Source organism: Oryctolagus cuniculus, chromosome X, assembly GCF_964237555.1.
Source record: "Oryctolagus cuniculus chromosome X, mOryCun1.1, whole genome shotgun sequence".
NCBI classification, from domain to species: Eukaryota; Metazoa; Chordata; class Mammalia; order Lagomorpha; family Leporidae; genus Oryctolagus; species Oryctolagus cuniculus.
This window is the reverse complement of record NC_091453.1, coordinates 82,876,066-82,896,720: the sequence shown is the minus strand read 5'-3', so window position 1 is coordinate 82,896,720 and position 20,655 is coordinate 82,876,066. Positions and strand designations below refer to the sequence as shown.

General features: G+C 39.5%; 1 long non-coding RNA gene across 1 annotated transcript in view; it reads right to left on the bottom strand.

Annotated features, from left to right (window-relative positions):
* Positions 1-3,868: 3,868 nt before the first annotated feature.
* The window catches only part of LOC138847529 (uncharacterized), a 52,987-nt gene continuing 36,200 nt past the window's right edge, over positions 3,869-20,655 (bottom strand). Inside the window, exon 3 of the long non-coding RNA XR_011385419.1 lies at positions 3,869-8,527. This is a non-coding gene — a long non-coding RNA (uncharacterized lncRNA). The remainder of the gene's footprint in view (positions 8,528-20,655) is intronic.

The window sequence follows — 20,655 nt, the reverse complement described above, 5'->3', positions numbered from 1 at the left end:
CTACCTGTCAAAAAAAAAAAAAAAAAAGAAAGAAAGAAAGAAAGAAAATGTCTGAGATTTACACTGGTGGCAAAATCATAAGTATGACTAAGATTACTGTGGTGTGTTACCTATGTACATAATGGACACAAATGTTCATTTTTGATGAGAGATCAGTGAAAATTAAAATGTACTTTATTTTTTGTGTACCTTGTTTAATTGCGGATACCATGCTTTAAAAATACCTCATTTATAGATTTCCAAATTGCAATATCTAATTTGAAAGTCAAAGCTAAGCAAGAGCAGAAGCCTACAGATTTGATGAAACCCAGGGTACTGAGACTTCCAGGGACTGGAAGATGTAGTCAGTTCAATAATTTTGAAGTGATCATAGCATTGCATTATTTATTGGCACCACTTTGTTTTTATATCTACCTTTTGCACTAGACCATAAGCCCCTTGAGGTACAGGACTGTGTATCAGTTGTCTTTGTCTCTTAGGGCCTAGCTTGACACATGACAGGCACTCAATTACTGTTTAACAAATAAATGGGCAAACAAACCAACTTTGCCTGAAAATATGCAGAACCTAGCAGCCTACTAGTCCATTCACTATCCATCTCCTTTTCACCTTCTAAATGTTGCTAGCTCAGCGTCAAAGACTTGGCCACTTACCTCAGCTCTAATTCACTCCACCCTCCATAATTTGAGTTCCTCTTTCTTCCAGTGTACCCACACAGGTACACATGTCACAGCAGGACAAGCCATATAAGGAGCAGAAATTGCTACAAATCATTGGCACCCTCTTTTCACTTGTACATGACTGTGACACTCCTCTGTGCCAGGCATTGAACACAGCAACTAGGGTACACAGGACAGAAAGCCAGACATGGTTCACATGCCCCTATCTTAGATCTTACAGTCAAGGACAGCTACCTTTGACTCATGGAGAGTCCTCAGAGGCTGATATATGGAGGAAAAACTGACAGGGTCTTGGTCCCCTACCCTACTTTACTCAGAGTGGCTACAGTGTTTATCTATTTAAGATATTAAGATTCAATTTTAGAAAGCATTTTGTACTTAGGAAATACTTGCAAACTACTGCCCTAGTGGAAGACCTTGACAATAATAGTGGGGTTTTTAAAAAGTTTTTTATTTTATTTATTTGAAAGGCAGAGAGAGAGGGAGAAAGAGAGAGAGAAAGAGAGAGAGAAAGAGAGAGAGAGAGAGAGAGAGAGAGAGAGAGAACTTCTGTCTGCTGATTCACTTCCCAAATGGCTGCAATGGCCCAGGCTCAGCCAAGCTGAAGCCAGGAGCCTAGAACTCCTTCTGGATCTCACAGGTGGGTTGCAGGGACCCAAGCACTTGGGACATCTTCTGTTGCTTTCCCAGAGCATTACCAGGGATCAGGATCTGAGCTGGAACAGTTGGGACTTGAAACGGAGCTCATAGAGCTGTCAGCATCACAGGTAGCTGCTTAACCCACTTCTTCACAACACTGGCTCCAATAACAATGCTTCTAAGCTCAACTTTTCAAAAGCCACCTTCTTAGAAAGGCAAAAGAAGGACTTGTGTGTTCAAAATTTAGACCAAAGAAAAGTTCCTCTTATCCTTAAAGTCTACAGAGAAGAAAAATATATAGGACAAAACTCCTGTTCCCTGGATATCTGGGCATAAGCACCTTCTTGCTTTTGATGAGGGTAGAGGAAGGGGCTAAAGAGAGAGAAGCTGTGTAGCTTCTGTCCCTAGTTGTGGGCCCCAGCCACAGGACCTACAGGAAGGAGATGTGGATTTTGCAGAGAATGGAATTTCCCGAGTGGTTATGCCACAGACGCCAAGCTGATGCCTTCTCTCTGGCACCCTCCTTCCTTCCTCTGCCTTTATAAGTGAGATGGCAGAGAGAATCAGGAATGCAATCTCTCCAAGGCCAAAATGTGGTTAATTCCATTGATGGCTGGAAATCAAGACCAAAGTCTTTAATACTTGTACAGAACGATGCCCTTTATAGACTGCCTTGTTTAGATGGGTAGTGCAAATTGCATTAGAAAAAATATGGGGCCTGTGGAGACTATTTGGAAACATGTGAGGCCATGGTGGGAAAACATTTTCCCCAAGAACTGCCTTCTCCAGATTGCATTACTTTGTTTGCTCCTAAAGGCAAGTGTGGGAACAAAGAATTTGAATTTGATTGGCTAAGCAGCCACCTTCCTTCCACTGTCATCCCAACTCAAGCCTTAGTAAAGGTCAGAGGGTGATGGTGGCCCAATCTGAATGGCAAGGGATAAGATTATTGGGTAATCTTAGGGTGATTAGGATAAGGCTTAATGATTTGTACATATTGTAAAAGGAATCAATTGCTTGTTTATTCATGTGTTCATTCAACTATTTTCTGAGCATCTATGTGTGAAGTGCTGGAAATACAGACACATGGCCTTTTCATTCTTGGAACATAGATAACTTACAATAGAGTCATATGTTTTAATTTCCTCATTTATAAAATTGAGTTAATCTGGGTATCTTCCTCTTGGGGTTGTTATGAGTATAAAATGAGCTAAAACAGAGGTATGCTCAATTGAGATATTTTGGAGATCTTATATTGAAAACCTTTTTTTCTATTCAACTATTTAACATCTTATAAATATTCCTTGTGAGTATTTGCAAACGAGGTAGGAGAGTTCCAGAGATTGCTACTATGGTCATGTACTTTGTTAATAGGAATTTGCTATAGACTTCCACCTGTACATTTGGTCAATATATGGCCAGGACTTCATTGTTTCAGTTTGTTAGGGTTCCTTAGTTTCACAACTCCAGTTGCTTACTACACTGAATTCCAGCCCAGTTAGTTATTTCCTGACTGACTTGAGTCCTCAGGCACATCATATCTACACAAAAACTCAGGTCTGGGGTTCAACTCAGAAACTGCAGTATCAGTGGTGCTCCCAAGAATTGGGCTCCTCTGACCCTAGGATTGATGGGTCCTCCCTTAGTTAGAGTCTGCCCAATGAACCTCCTTGTTTAGGGTCCCTTTTGTCTTGAGTATAAATTAGGGAACACCCTTAAGTGACGCTATGCCTTTGGTGGTCTATTTCTATCCTGAGCAAGAAGAAAATTAGCTTACATGCTGTGTTTCATTTTAAGGTTGGCAGCAATATTCCTAAAAAATATAGAGGTATCTTTTTGGGAACAAAAAACTGAGTTGCAATGAACTATGAATATTTTGAATGTGTTTGATTTTGATTCTTAAAGATGACTGGAACTGTTGTTTTTATGAAATTTATACATTAACCTCATTAACTATATTATGAAATTATATTAAAGTCTTCTGTGAAGTCACAGTCTTTGGTATCATTTCACAAAGCACAGTGCTGGTCAGTTGGTGAAGAAGCCCAAACTAAGAATTATAATAAGCATGGGCTCCAGGAGCAGGCATTTGGCACAGTAGTTTAAGATGGCTCTTGGGATGCCCCATCCCATTTAGGAGTGCCTGGGTTTGAGTCCTAGCTGTGCTCCTGATTCTAGCTTCTAGGTAATGTCCACCATGGGAGGCAGCAGGTGATGGCTCAAGTACCTGGGTCCCAGCCAGCCATGTGGGAGACCTGGATTGAGTTTCCAGCTTCTGGGAATTTGAGAAGTGAAACAGTAGATGAGAGCTTCTCTTTCTCTCTTCAGTAAAATTTAAAAGCATAGGTTCTGCACTCAGACTGGCTGGGTTCTAAATCCCAGGTTGACTACTGGCCTAAAGCAAATCTTTTTCTTTGTTTGTTTGTTTTTTTAACTTTTATTTAATGAATGTAAATTTCCAAAGTACAGCTTATGGATTACAATGGCTCCCCCCCATAACTTCCCTCCCACCCGCAACCCTCCCCTTTCCCGATCCCTCCCCCCTTCCATTCACATCAAGATTCATTGTCGATTCTCTTTATATACAGAAGATCAGTTTAGCATATATTAAGTAAAGATTTCAACAGTTTGCATCCACATAGAAACACAAAGTGAAAAATACTGTTTCAGTACTAGTTATAGCATTAAATCACAATGTACAGCACATTAAGGACAGAGATCCTACATGAGGAGTAAGTGCACAATGACTCCTGTTGTTGACTTAACAAATTGACACTCTTGTTTAAGGCATCAGTAATCACCCTAGACTCTTGTCATGAGTTGCCAAGGCTATGGAAGCCTTTTGAGTTCACCGACTCTGATCATATTTAGACAAGGTTGTAGTCAAAGTGGAAGTTCTCTCCTCCCTTCAGAGAAAGGTACCTCCTTCTTTGATGACCTGTTCTTTCCACTGGGATCTCACTCGCGGAGATCTTTCATTTCTGAACCACATTTTGAACTGGAGAATGTGAGGCTTTGTTAGTATGTTTTTTATTGTATCCTAATTACTAATAATGGCTGAGGTGATAAATTCCATTTTGTATAACATTCACAATCATTTTCAGTAGAAAGGATTGTTCAGGGGACTGGTGCTGTGGCATAGAAGGTTAAGCCACCACCTGCAGTGCCGGCATCCCATATGGGTGCCAGTTCAAGACCCAGCTGCTCCACTTCCAATCCAGCTCCTTGCTAAAGCAAATCTTTTAAACTTGGTGAGACTCCATTTTTTTACCACTAGGGTGGGGGTAAATTTAGTAATGAACTCACTAGGTTGTTGAAAATGATAAATGAAGAGGATCTGGCAAATATATATATAAGGGTCCTTCAAAAGTTTGTCGGAAATTGGAATGAAAAGGCAAGTTTCTTTGGGCACAAAAGAATTTGGAAGTCCATGCAGTGAGAGGTCATCAAAAATGTTATATACCAGAAAGACTTGAACACAATGTACTAAAGAGACACCTGCACCACCTGACTTACAGCAGTGCTGTTCACAATAGCCAACATTTGGAATTAACCAAGGTGTTCATCATCAGATTAATGGATTAAGAAAATATGGTATACATACACAATGGAATACTACTTGGCTATAAAAAAGAATGAAATTCTATCCATTTGTGCAAAACAGACACAACTGGAGGACATCATGTTGAATGAAATAAGCCAGATCCAGAGAGACAAATACTGCATTTTCTCCCTTATATGTGGAATCTAAATTTAAAAAAAAAAGTCTGTATGTATCAGTATTGCTGCACATATAGTTTTGTAAAACTTGGTTTTATAACTTTGTCAAACCAATGGTTAAGAATGTTATACTACTATAGTTTTAATGAATGATCTGTGACTACTTTAAAATTTACTGTATATGGGTGAAATGGTCATTTTTCCATTCAATTATTGCTTGTACCCATTGTCTATTCCCACTAAATAGAGTCTTTTTGCTTTTCATTATTTAAACTTCTTATTTGTTGAAATATTAAGCCTTTTTACTGTAATGTACTTTTGAAATGTTATCTCAAAACTAAAAAACTAAAAACAGAAATAAGAGGAGAAGGAAAGAGGGATATGGTCAATTATCCATTCATTTATTGTTTAGAGCCATGGTGGGTGTCATTTCTAGCCCTGGCTGTTCCACTTCCAATCCAGCTCCCTGACAACGGCCTTGGAATGCTGCAGAAGACAGCCCAAGTGCTTGGGCACCTGCACCCATGTGGAGACCTAAAGGAAGCTCCTGGCTCCTGGCTTTGGCCTGGCCCAGCCTTGGTCAATGCAGTCATCTGAGCAGTGAACTAAGAGATAGAAGATTCTCTCTCTCTTTCTCTCTCTCTCTCTCTCTCTCTCTCTCTCTCTCCTCTCTAACTCTGACTTTCAAAATGAATAGATAAATCTTTAAAAAATAGATTTGGCATATATAATAATTTTAGGAATTCATTGTTATTAGTTTAATTTTCATTGATTACAAATTTTGGGGCCAGCATTGTGGTGCAGTGGGTTAATGCCCTGGCCTGAGGTGCCAGCATCCCATATGGGCTCTGATTCGAGACCCGGCTGCTCCACTTCCAATCCAGCTCTCTGTTATGGCCATGGAAAGCAGTAGAAGATGGCCCAAGTCCTTAGGCCCTCGCCACCCACGTGGGAGACCTGGACGAAGCTCCTGGCTCCTGGCTCCTTGCTTTGGATCAGCGCAGCTCCGGCTGTTATGGCCATCTGGGGAGTGAACCAGCAGATGGAAGACCTCTTTCTCTCCCTGTCTCTCCTCTCTCTGTGTAGCTCTGACTTTCAAATAAATAAATAAATCTTTAACAAATGTTTAACTTGCTTACAAATAGTTTTAAATTATATTTCAATCTCCTTTGATAATCAAGCAGAACTTCTAGGCTATTTTTTCAGAATCTCGGAAAGAAGCAGAAACAATTACCTGCATCAGTGTTTTCTGACTGTCAGTCATTGGCATACTGCTTTCACTACTTTTGCTATAACCATAAAGAATCTGCCTTATTAGTCACTTAATGGTTTTTCATCAAACTAACACATTTTATTACAAATGCAGGCTCTCAATAAATTGATTATAAAATAAATAACTACAGTTGATAAAAAACTAACACCACAATTTAGAAAAAAATTAATGGCTGGTGACTGCATTGGATGGTTCTTGGAGGAAAATGTATTGGAATGACCACAGTATAGCTACAGATAGAGCTGGTTGGTGGTAGATTGGAGAAAATGACCAACTTTAACCTGAGCTCCTTCTTCTGTCTCTCCTCTTCAGTACAAGTCCTCCACTGCCCTACATAACTTCATCCTGCTGATAAGTTCCTCATGTTCTAGTTCATGGGTTGACAAACTTTCTGTCAAGAGCCATGTCATAGATATTCGACATGGGACTTTGTGGGACTTTTGTCTCTCTCACAACTACTCAACTCTCCCATTGTAGTGTAAAGTAATCATAGACAATAAATAAATGACTGTGGCTGTGTTCCAGTAAAAGGCTGCTTTCTAAAACAGACTATGATCTGATTTGGTCAATGAGCTGTAGCTTGTTATCACCTGCTTTTCACCTGTGATGAGTTACTCACCAAAATGCAGGCCTTATATGGCAAATCAACCTTGTGATGTACTTACAATGTAAATTCAAGATGAAATATTAGAAAAGCACCTCTGAGTATCCCTCAAATATGGTTGGACATTAATATTTTAGTGGAATTTACTCTAAAGTTTACAATCCAAGTTAGAACTCAATGAAGATATTTTCATTTCAAATAAAGGGGGAAATATGTCTTTTAAACACTTTATTTTTTCTTGAATTGACCCTCATTTAAAAAAAATTTCCTGCTCATTGTTCTACAACTATCTCTGTCTTCCTCCAACCAATCAGAACACGTCCCCATTCCTATCCCCCAAAATGACTCTAATCCAGTTATAAGGTGTTAATGACTTCTACTTCCAAGAAAGTTTACAATCCAAATTCTGCGTTTGAGAGTGCAACACTAAAATGGCCTGTCTTTCCTGGGGTCAACATAAGTTTATTGATCTATGCAAATTTTAGCTCCAACTCTGTGGACCAGCTTGGTTCACATACATGACCATTGGAACTTGGTGAACTTTTATAAGATGAACTGTTGCATAGGCAAATTTGAATATGATGGTTTTAATTTATACTAAATATATTGAAAAGATATAGAAGCAAATATAATGAACACCTATATATTCACCACACAGTTTAATAATAAAATATTACAAATAAATCAAAACCCTTTATATACCCTCCTTGATCTAATTTTCCTCCCTTTCTTCCCAGAGTTAATTTCTATTTTGGAGATAATTGTGTCATTTCTTGTGATTTTACTGATTTTCATGTATACATATGAATGTATCCCTAAACAATATACAGTAATGCTTTACAATTGTTAACCATTCTATCAATGACATAATACTATATTTTTTCAAGTTGGATGCACAATTGATACATATATCTAAAGTTTATTAAGTTACACTATCCATATAGTTTTGCAGTGTACGAATCTACCTCTGTTTATCCGTTTTTCATTGATAATTCCTTTGGTTGATTGCAATTTTACACTATTTCAAACAACTCTGCAATGAACATTCTGGTTCACTCTCCTGGTGCTAGACATAAGAGGTTGAATGCTGCTTTTTTGCTGAACCCCTCACCCAATAATCAGGGAACCCCTCACTCTATATAAGAGTGGCATACATGGGAAGACAAAGTCCCCTTCTGGAAGAACTTGTAACCCATATGATAAAAGATCTTCAGCATGTTCCTATTATTGTGGTTGTGCACACGTTTTTAACCTAAGCCCAAATGACCAAGCTAAGAGAAGCTGGAATAACAAGATCAACCTTCTCTGTTCATTCTCAGTTCAGTATCTTGGTCCCAAGAGTCAACGCAAAATGTTCTTGTTTGGCCACAAATTCGGCTTGCCTGGTGTTATGAATCTGCACGCATCAGTGATGGGAGGCTTAAGAAGTCAGCAAGAATCAGGTTGCAATGTCATCCCATCCGATGTCACATGTGGCAAGATACTTCCAGATGGTGGAGTCAAATCCAGGCTATCTTGCAGCGCAAAGGCAAAAGGTAACTGAATAACTCCTCAATGCCTGGGTTTTCCAGTTGTTCTCCAGGTGTTTCCTGCTGTTACTCTGTTGTGGAGCTGGAAAAAAAGAACATCTGACGTTTATGAGTGTTTACAGAGGAGGATTTGTGCTGTAAGTCAGTAAGGAACTTGACAGTTTGGGCATTAATGTGGACTAGTTATTTTTCTTAGAACATTTCCTGAAGATTTTCTGTTCCTCACTGTGTTAACATTTTGCCCCCTTTGTAGTGCTGTCCCTAGAGACAGTCTATGTCTGCATCTGCCAGAAACAGGAAAAAACAGCTTTGAGGAGTCAGTGGATATCATCATTCAAGTCAAGTTACAAAGGAAGAACTTTCTTTTTGCCTCCCCACTATGCATTATATCCCAAGGAACCAATGCAACTCTATGCAGCTCCACATTGTGGCTGGTCTGAAAAAGTTATAGCTTAAATTCTTACAAACATATTTACTTTCTTAGATTAAGTCCTTTACTGCTCCAACAGAATTCCTCTGTGAACTCTCTCAGGGTATAACCTGGAGCCTAATAGGGAGCCCTGACTCACCATAATGACTCTCCTGCTCTATTCCATACATGAAATCTGTTTCCCTCCTCCACACAGTGGTGCTTTTTCAGAAAAAAGTTTGAATAAGATATAGCAATGTTAGGCTGTTTCTACAGGACTTTTTCTAGAACCTCTAGACTTCACAAACCCACATAAGCTAATTATCAAACTCCAATGTCACCCTCACCTCTCAAATATACTCCTCTACTAGTCTTCATCATCTCAGTTGCTGGCACTTCGGTTCTTTGAATTTCTTAGGAAAAAAAGACTTGCAGTAATTCTTGATTTCTTTCTTTTTTAACATTTTTCTTTTTTAAAAAAATTTATTTAAGGTATACAAATTTCATGTATTTCATATATACAGATTTAGGAAAATTGTGATATTTCCCACCATACCCTCCCTCCCATCCACACTCCTATTCCTCCTCCTCCTTCATTTCCTATCCCCTTTCTTAATTTTTACATTGATTTACTTTCAGTTTACTTTATACTCATAAGATTAATGCTCACTAAGTAAAGAGTTCAACAAATAGTAATAAGAAAAAACCACTCTTCCTAAACAGTAGAGACCAGGGCTGTAAACAATCATTGAATCTCAAAGTGTCCATTTTACTTCTATACATTACATATATTACATTATATTACATCTATTAGTTACCACAAATCAGGGAAAATATATGGTATTTGTCTTTTGGGACTGGCTCATTTCACAAGTATAATGGCTTCCAGTTACACCCATTTTGTTGCAAAAGACAGGATTTCATTCTTTATTTCCAGTTAATAATATTCCATAGTGTATATATACACCATAATTTCTTTATTCAGTCATCAGTTGATGTACATCTATGTTGATTCCACATCTTAGGGATTGTGAATTGAGCTGCAATAAACATGAAGGTACAGATAACTATTTCATGAGATTACTGGATCATATAGAATATCTATTTTCAGCTTTCTGAGCTATCTCCAAACTATCTTCTACAATGACTGTACTAGTTTACATTTCTACCAACTGTGGATTAGAGTACCATTCTCCCTACATCCTCTCCCATCATTTATTGTTTATTGATTTCTGTATGCAATCTATTCTAACTGGGGTGAGGTGAAACCTCATTGGGGTTTTGATTTGCATTTCCCTAATGGCTAGTGATCCTGAGCATTTTTTCATGTGTCTGTTGGTCATTTGAACTTTCTCTTCTGAAAAGTGCCTATTCAAGTCCTTTGCCCATTTCTTAACTGGATTGTTTGTTTTGTTGTTGCTGAGTTTCTTGACATCTTTATAGATTTTGGATATTAATCCTTCATCAGTTTCATAGTTTGCAAAATATTTTCTCCTGTTCTGTTGGTTGCCTCTTCACTTTGCTGAATTTTTTTGTAGTGCAGAAGCTTCTCAGCTTGATGCAATCCAATTATCTATTTTGGCTTTGATTGCCTATGCTTCTGGGGTCTTTTCCAAGGAGTCCTAACTTTCTTTTTTTAATTATTACTTTTAAAGATTTTCAAAATTGATTTGAGTGGTAGTTATGGACATGGAGAGGCAGAGACAGAGAGAAAGTTCTTCCGTCCTCTGATTCATTCTCCAAATGGCCACACTGGCCAGAGCTGAGCTGATCCACAGCCAGGAGCCAGGAATTTTTCCAGTTCTCACATATAGGTACAGGGGCCTAAGCATTTGGCCATCCTCCACTGCTTTCCAAGGCGATCAGCAGAGAGCTGGATTAGAAGAGGAGCATCTGGGACATGAACTGGGGCACCAGCACCCCAGGTAGGGAGGCCTAGCATACTATGCTACAGCACCAGCCCCAAACACTATTTTTAATTGACATGAAATTTGATTTATGGGGTACAGTATTATAATTTGATTTGTTTATGTGTAATGATCAAATCATATAATTTGTATTATCATCTCATCAAAATTGATAAATTATAGTTGTATATATTGGGTACAAAGTGATGTTATGATATATGAATAAATGTGAAATAAATAATTACCATATAATCACCTAAAATACTTATTTTTGTGTTGAGAACATTTTAAATTGATTCTGTCAGAGATTTTGAAATGTATGATGCTATATTATTTAATATATTCACTACATTTTACAATCCACCTCAAAAGAAAATTAATCTTAGTCTTCATATATAATTGAGGTTTTGTAGCCATTTACCACCACCCAATAGTCAAAATGTGTAAGCAATTCATATGAGGGGCTGGAGTTGTAATGTAGTGGGTAAAGGTGCCAGCTAGCTTCCTATATGGGCACTGGTTCGTATCCTAGCTGTTCCTCTTCTGATCCAGCTCCCTGCTAATGGTCTGGGAAAAGCAGTGGAAGATGGCCCAAGTGTTTGGGCCTCTGTACCCATGTGGGAGATCCGAATGAAGCTCCGGGCTCCTGACTTGGGCCTGGCCCATCCCTAGGTATTGTGGCCATCTGGCGAGTGAACAAACAGAAGGAACATCTCTCTCTCTCTCTCTCTCTCTCTCTCTCCCTCCCTTTCTCCCTCCCTTGCTCTCTCTGTCTCTCCCTCTCTCTCTGGAAGTCTGCCTTTCAAATAGATAGATAGATAGATAGATAAAAAATAGTATAGATGAAACAACAGCATACTATATAGCCTTGTAAAAGGAGGCACTTTTGTTGTTCTCAACATCAATTAATCTGGAGTACATTATCCTAAATGAAGTAAGCCAGGTACAGGAATAAAAGCACCATGTCAGCTTACATTTATTTATTTATTTATTTGAAAGGCAGAGAGTTATAGAGAGGCAGACAGAGAGAGAGAGAGAGAGAGAGAGAGAAAGTCTTCTATCCACTGGTTCACACCCCAGTGGCCACAGCAGCCAGAGCTAGGCCTAGTCGAAGCCAGGATCCAGGAACTTCTTCCGGGTCTCCCAGAAGGGTACAGGGGCCCAAGGACTTGGGCCATCTTCTGCTTTCCCAGGCCATAACAGAAAGCTGGATCAGAAGTGGAGTAGCTGAGACTTGAATTGGCACTCATATGGGATCCCAGCACAGCTGGCAGTGTAGCTTCACTTGCTACGTCATAGTGCCTGTCCCAGCTTACCTATGTTTTGACTCTAAAAAGCATTGATCACATAGAAACAGAGAGTAGAAAGGTGGTTATCAGGTGCTGTGGGGGAGGGGTTAGGGTGGGGAAAAGAAAGATGTTGATTGAAGGACATAGGATTTCAACGAGGCTGGTGGAATATTTTTCAGTGATATATTGACTTCTGACTTTTTTATCACTACATCTACTCCATCAGCAAGTTTAATTGGCTCTGCTTTCCATGTATATCAGAGTTTGAACATCTCTCATTTTTCCACTACTACATCACTGGCCCAAATCACCATACTGTCTCTCATGAATTGCTAATGGTTTTCCCACTTCTCTAGAGTCTATCCTCCAAGCAACAGCCAGAATGATCCTTTTAAAACATAAGAATATGTTACAGCTTTACTAAAAACTTAGCAATGGCTCCTGCCATGGTTTGAATATGGTTTGTTCCTTCTGAAAATCATGTTGGAGTTTAATTTCCACTGTGAGCTAATTAGATGTTGGTAACAATCTAACTACAGTGTTCAGAAGTAAAGCCTTTCAGATTTGATTAGGATCAGATAACTTTATCAGGATGGAGCCCTCCCCCCCAATTGAATGAATACTAGTGGCTTTATAAGGAGAGAGACCAGAAGACACACACACACACACACAGAGACCAGATACACACACACACACACACACACACACACACACACGATTCCTGTTTCAGGACTCTCCCTGTAAGAAGATCATCATCAAATGCAGGCTTTTGACCTTGGGTCGGAACTGTGTAAAACTTACCCAGTTTATAGCGTTGTGTTATTAGCAACTGAAAATGTACTAATAATAGCTTCTTATCTCACTTATAATAAAATTCAAATCCCTAGTTTAAAAGGCACTATACCATCTGGTCCTCTGTTATCTCTACAATCTAAACTCCCAACTACTTCCCTTTTCTTACATCATTTCAACCACATTATCCTCCTTGCTGGTCTTCAATCATGCCAGGTTCTTAGCACATGGCCTCTCTTTTGCCTGGGAAACTCTTTCCAAAGATATTCACATGATATTCTCTCACTGCCTTCAAGTCTTTGCTCAAATATTATCTTCTCCATGGCGTCTTCTCTGACCTATCTACATTCATGAATCCCTGCCACCCAGCCTGGTACTTCCCAGCCTTCCTAGCTCTGATTTAATTTTCCTCATAACATCTGTCATCATTTGTTTATTAAATCATCTCATTTATGGTCTGTCACCCTCTATTAAGATATAAGCTCTGCAAGGGTAGAAATGTTTGTCTCCATTGTTCACTGAACTTAGGACTGCTCCTGGCATATAGTAAGCATGCAAATATATTTGTTGAATGAGTTATCGGGAGCTAGTTTCTGGTGGGGCCCCATAGGCTTTGAAAATCTCTGGGAACACTCACTCACATAATTATTGTGTTTTTCCCAAGACAGCTGTTTGTCCTCCACACCTTTAAAAGGAAACAGCCAAGAAGAAAAGTCCAGGATTTTGGATCTCAGAGCCTTTAGTATTAGACAGATAACTCAGATTTGACACTTTGCTTGGCTTCTGGATTGACCAATTAGTTCTTGGAGGGACCCTATCTTCCTCTCTCTCTCCACTCTATTCTTCTCAAAGCAGATGGGACTCCATTTACATACTTTGTGTACTCTGCATTATTCAGTGCAGGCAGGGCAGCTTTCTTCTGCTTCCTCTTCTTCCTCTCCTCTCCCTCCTCCTCCTTCTTCCTCTTCATTATTTGATCCCTCATGAGCATGTCGTATCTACTGAGATTCTGGAGAACATCTGAGCAGCTGTGGTGGCATTGACAATGATTGTAGCTCTGACAGATAGCTTATTAGGCACAACAAACCCATTCCCTGCAACTCCATCTTTCAGCCCTTGAACCTTCTCCCTCCAAAGAAGCAGTCTCTCTTTTGTTAACCGAAGCCACAGTTCATGGGGATAAAAGAATCTGTGGCAGCTTAAAGTTGAGGGTAGTATAGAGGGATGGAACAGGCTTCACATAGCTCTGGGGGGCCATAAACTCTTAATGATCCAGTCTTTCAGCAGCCCTAGGATGCTGGAGCAAATCCAGTTGAAAGCCTCCACTCTTTTCTTTGGTTGCCAGCCCCACTGAGACAGTGGTCTCTTTGTCCTCTTATCTATCTGAATAATTACACTGTGCTAAGCAAGTCCTTTCACTGTTTCCTTCCTTTAAAAGGCTCTTGGGAAAATGAGTAGGCCAGATGGGCACAAAGGGTCTGCTCACCCTCTCCCACCTTAGAGCTGGCCTTGCCTTTCAGGAATGACTGGTTTCAAATGCAGAGGCCTTTTTCAGGAGATGCTCAAAAGGCACTGGATACCCACCCCCCTCGCTCACCCGCTGTGGTTTTCTCATGCTAAGATCAGCATCACCACGTGCTGAGGAGATTGATCAGAAAGACCGATATCTTAAAATCTTGGGAACCAAAAAGAACATCATGATGTCATACTCACCATTCTTCTGGTTCTAAATTAAGGCAAATCTAAATGGGCTTTAAAATCTCCTTTCTCTGCCTCTGCCTCTCTGTAACTCCGCCTTTCAACTAGATACATACATACATACATACACACATAAATAAATAAATCTTTTAAAAAATCTCTGCTGAGAAACCTATTAGAAAAATCCTTTTGGCAATAGTGATTCTATTACCTGCTGCATCTCTGTATTGAGAATGAAATTGTATTTACCACCAAAAACAAGAAATTCAAGTCTATTAGAGATAAACTTGGCAGCTCCACTGCCCATTCTTCTCAAAATGCATATAAAGTAAACTTCAAGCTTGTGAACATATCAACTAAAACCCTAAATTTGGAACCTTGATGGATGGTAAAATCAGGGTGCTATGAGCAATCCTTCTGTATATTCATGTTTTGGCAGAAAGTTTGTCAGCACTCTGGCCTCAGAATCAGCCCTTAAGGAATTCAGATCTGGCTGAAGAGCCCATGAGAGTATTTTAGGCATGGAAAGCCAAGAAAAAAAAAAACCTAAATGAAAGATCTCTGCGAGTGAGATTCCAGTGGAAAGAACGGGCCATCAAAGAAGAAGGTACCTTTCTCTGAAGGGAGGAGAGAACTTCCACTTTGACTATGACCTTGTCTAAATAAGATCAAAGTAGGTGAATTCAAAAAGCTTCCATAGCCTTGGCAACTCATGACTAGAGCCTATGGAGATTACTGATGCCATAAACAAGAGTGTCAAATTGTTAAGTCAACAACAGGAGTCACTGTGTACTTACTTCTCATGTAGGATCTCTGTCCTTAATGTGTTGTTCAATGTGAATTAATGCTATAACTAGTACTGAAACAGTATTTTACACTTTATGTTCTGTGTGGGTGCAAACAGATGAAATCTTTACTTAATATATACTAAATAGATCTTCTGTATAAAAGAGAATTGAAAATGAATCTTGATGTGAATGGAATGGGAGAGGGAGCAGGAGATGGGAGGGTTGTGGGTGAGAGGGAAGTTATGGGGGGGGAGCCATTGTAATCCATAAACTGTACTTTGGAAATTTATATTCACTAAATAAAAGTTTAAAAAAGAAGAAAGTTTAATCAGTGTTTACCCAAAGGGTGGTAATTCATTTAAATCTTTTTTATATATTTTATTTATTTGCTGGAAAGGCAGAGTTACAGAGAGGCAGAGGCAGAGCGAGAAAAAGAGAGAGGCCTTCATCCACTGGTTCACTCCCCAGATGGCCGCAATGGCCGGAGCTGTGCTGATCCAAAGCCAGGAGCAGGAGCTTCTTTTGAGTCTCCCACATGGGTGCAGGGGCCCAAGGACTTGGGCCATCTTGCACTGCTTTCCCAGGTCATAGCAGAGAGCTGGATCTGAAATGGAGCAGCCGGGTGGAGCAGCTGGGATGCCAGCACTGCAGGCAGCGGCTTTACCCGCTACACCACAGCGTAGACATATCACAGGTAGACATATCCATCATGCTAATAAACAGATGGACATTTTATTTCCTTTGGGTTCAATTAAATATAGTGATTGGTTCAACAACAACTGGGAACCATTAATAAAGTCTTTCTGTAAAGGTTCTTTATATAGCTTTATAGTTCTATGTCAAATTTATAAATTCATAATTGCTTTTGGCCATTCTCAGGTAGCTCAATTTTCCTTTGGGTCTCAGAGCAGAGAGAAACCAAGGCACAGTAGACACAAATATTTTGCAAGAAGACTGAAGTTGTGTCCATGACCGTATCCCAGTGCCCAAGACCTGAGACTCCGCATCCAGATAGATATCTGTTCTCCAGATATTTCTCATTTCTATTATCTTTGCCTCTTTCAAATTCTTTGCTCATGCTTTCTATGAGAAGCAAGTAAGGCACAAAGTTGATTTATCAAGGCAAAAATCACATCTCAGAGTGACTCAAAATTTTTTCTACAAAAGCAATCTGTAGCTTGAATGCCATTTCCACACATTTTTACAAAAATAGAAAAACAACCTAAAATTCATAAGGATTCTCCAGGAAACCTGGACGGTCAAAAAAAAAATCTTGAAAAAGAACATGGTTGGAGGACCCCCACTTTCTTATTTCAAAACTTACCACAAAGCTACCATAACAAAAACAGAATAGTACTGACACTAAGACAGACTATGGACCAATGAAATAGAATACACAGTAAGAAATATACCGTTTCATATATGAGAGGCCTTCAAAAATTGGAAAATTCAAATTACAAAAAAGATGCATTCATTTCTAAAGTTTTTATACCAAAATACACATATCACTTTTTAAATTTATTTGTATTTATTTGCTAATAGGAGGTTCATGCCTAACAATATAACTTCAAGTGCATCTGTTCCAGGTTAAGAAGGGTAATCAAAGGCCAGCATTGTGGCATAGCAGGTAAAGACATCACCTGCGACACAGGCGTTAAGCCGTGGTTGCTCCACTTCCAATCCAGCTTGCTGCTAATGGTCTGGGAAAAACAGCGGAGGGCGGCCCAGGTACTTGGGCCCCTGCCACCCATGTAGGAAACCTGGGCTAACGTCCTGGCTCCTGGCTTTGGCCTGGCCCAGCCCTGGCTATTGCAGCCATCTGGAGAGTGAACCAGCCGATGGAAAATCAGACTCTGTCTCTGTCTGTCTGTCTGTCTCTCTCTCTTCCTCCATCCCTCCCTCATCCCCCATCTATCCCTACTCTCTCTGTAACTCTAATAAATAAATCTTAAAAAAGAAGGTTAATCAAATTGTTTTAATACTTACAGATAGAAATTAGACTTTTTTGTTGGTTTTGTTTTTCACAGAAAATAGAATTTTATTGTAAGTCCAATGGGGTAATCAATGGGTGCTTTGAGCAGTGGAAAGATGCAATCTGGTAATCCTAGGAGTTATTGGTGTTTTTCTATTGATACAACGAGAACAGATTTCATGCAGTCCATAGATACAATTCTGAGAACATAGCAATGCTTCCTTTCCTCCCCACACCTTCCTTCCTTTTTTTCTTTTAATTTTTGCAGTAACATATTTCTAATTTATTTTGTATCATATGCTTAATGCCCCACTAAACAAAATGTTTAACAAGTAAAAAGTAAATGAACCATTGTTCTGCAGTATAGCCAAAGGCTATAAACAATAATCATATTCCAAGATGTCAGTTTAATTCATATGCATTTTTGTGGTCTACATATTAGCTACCACACCTTAGAGAAAACATGTGGCATTTGTCTTTTTGGGTTTGACTTATTTCACCAAGCATAATGGTCTCCACTTGCATCCATTTTGCTGCAAAAGATGAGATTTCACTCATTTTTAGTTCTCAGTAGTATTCCTTTGTGTGTATATGCCACATTTTGTTTAGCTAGTCATCAGTTGATGGACATCTACTACACTATTGGTGGGATTGTAAACTGGCATAACAATTATGGACGACAGTATGGAGATTCCTCAAAAATTTAAAAGTAGATCTACCATATGTTCCAGCCGTCTCATTCCTGGGAATACGCAAAGAAAATAAAATCAGCATATGGAAGAGTTACCTGTACCTGTTTATAGCAGCTCAATTCACAATAGCTAAGATATGGAACCATGTTCTCTAATTCCATTTCTCCACAAGCTTTTTGAAGTAGTCTCTAGGGTCAAATAAGCTTTGATAAGAGTGCCAGGATTACAGGGCCAATGCTGTGGCATAGCGGGTAAAGCCACCACCTGCAATGCCAGCATCCTGTATGAGCGCTGGTTCGAGTCCTGGCCACTACACTTCCAATCCAGCCATGGCCTGGGAAAGCAGTGGAAAATGGTCCAAGTGCTTAGGCCCCTGAACCCATGTGGGAGGTCCAGAAGAAGTTCCTGGCTCCTGGCTTCGGATTGGCCCAGCCCTGGCTGCTGTGCCCATTTGAGGAGTGAACTAGAGGATGGAAGACCTCTCTCTCTTTCTCTGCCTCTGCTTCTCTGTAATCTGCTTTTCAAATAAATAAATAAATCTTTTTTTAAAAGAGTGTCCAGATTATTCAGCAGGGAAAGGATAGTCTCTTCAACAAATGGTGCAGGGCAAACTAGATATCCTAATGTAAAGGAATAAATAGGGGCCTGCACTGTAGCGCAGCGGGTTAAACCCTGACCTAAAGCACTGGCATCCCACATGGGCGCCAGTTCTAGTCCCGGCTGCTCCACTTCCGATCCAGCTCTCTGCTGTGGCCTGGGATAGCAGTGGAGGATGGCCCAAATCCTTGGGCCCCTGCACCCGCATGGGAGACCAGGAGAAGCACCTGGCTCCTGGCTTCGGATCAGTGCAGCTCCTGCTGTTGTGGCCATCTGGGGAGTGAACCAGCAGATGGAAGACCTCTCTCTCTCTGTCTCTACCTCCTTCTGTAATTCTGTCTTTCAAATAAACAAAATAAATCTTTGAAAAAAAAGAGGAATAAATACTGAGGGTGGGCATTTGGCACAGCAGTTAAGATGCCACTTGGGATGCCTATATCCTACACCAGAGTACCTGAGTTTGAATATTGGCTCTGTTCCCAATTCCAGCTTCCTGCGAATTTGAACCATGTGAGGAAGCAGGTGATGATAAAAGTGCCAGGGACCATACCACCCATATGGTGGATTCAGATTGAATTCCAGGCTCCTGGTTTGATATGGCCCAGTCCTGGCTGCTGCAAGCATCTGTGGAGTGAACCAGCAGATGGAGGATTTCTCTCTCTGTGTGTCTCTCTTGTGCTCTCTCTCCCCCTCTATTTCTCTATCCTACTCCCTCTCAAATAAGAACTACATTAAAAAATTTTAAAAGAAAAAGAATTAAGCTGGAGTCTTACTTCATACCATATGCAAAAATTAGACTTAGAGATAATCAAAGACCTAAATGTAAACAGCTAAAACTATGCAATTTTTCAAAGAAAACAAAGGGGAAATTTTCACAATGTTGGGTTTGGTGAAAATTTCTTGGATATAATATAAAAAGCACAATCCAAAAGAGATAGATAATGGGCTTCATCAGTTTTTTTAGAAATGTGTATTAAAGGACACTATCAACACAGTGAAAAGGCAACCCAGGAAATGAGAGAAAATGATTTCAAATTTTATATCTGTAAGGCGTTAGTATCCAGAAAAAATTTTTAAATTTTAATTTTAAAATTAAAATTAAAATTTAAAAGTATTCCTACTCCTCCACAAATAAAAATAAGCAACTCAATTCAAAATGGGAAAATAATTTAAATGGACATTTAAATTAAATTAAATTAAATTAAATTAAATTCAAAGCTGGCCCTGTGGTGTAGGTTAAGCCTCTGCCTGCTGTGCCAGCGTCCATTATGGGCGCCGGTTTGAGTCCTTGCTGCTCTACTTCAGATCCAACTCCCTACTAGTGTGCCTGGAAAAGCAGAGGAAGATGGCCCAAGTCCTTGGGCCCCATCACCCACGTAGGAGACCCGGAAGAAGCTCCTAGCTTCTGGCTTCGGATTGGCCCAGTTCCAGCCATTGTGGCCATTTGAGAGTGAACCAGCAAATGGAAGATATCTCTTTCTCTCTCTCTTTCTGCCTATCTCTATCTCTCCCCCATCCTCCTTCTCTGTCTGTATTTCTGCCTTTCAAATAAATAAATCTTTTAAAATTTAATTCAATTTAATTTAACTTAAAGAAGGTACACAAATGGCCAATAAACATATAAAAGATGTTTGACATCTCTAATAATTAAGGCAATTCAAATAAAAACCACCATGAGATAACACTTCATACCCATTAGGATCATTATTACTGTCATTTTTATTAAAAAAAAAAAGACCCCAGGAAATAATATGTGTTGGTGAAGATGTAGAGAAAGTTGAACTCCTGTGTACTGTTGATGGGAATGTGGACTATTGCAGCCACTGTGGGAAACAGTATGGTGGTTCCTCAAAAAAAAGCATTATCAATTGATTCAAAGATTCCATTTCTAAATGTGTATGGGAAAGAATAGGAAGCAGAGACTTGAATAGATATCTGTACATCATTATTTATAACCAAAAGGTGGAAATAGTGCAAATGTGTGTTGATGGAGAAGTATATAATAAACTATGTTCTAGAGACATACACTGGAATATTATTCAATCCTAAAAAGGAATAAGATTCTG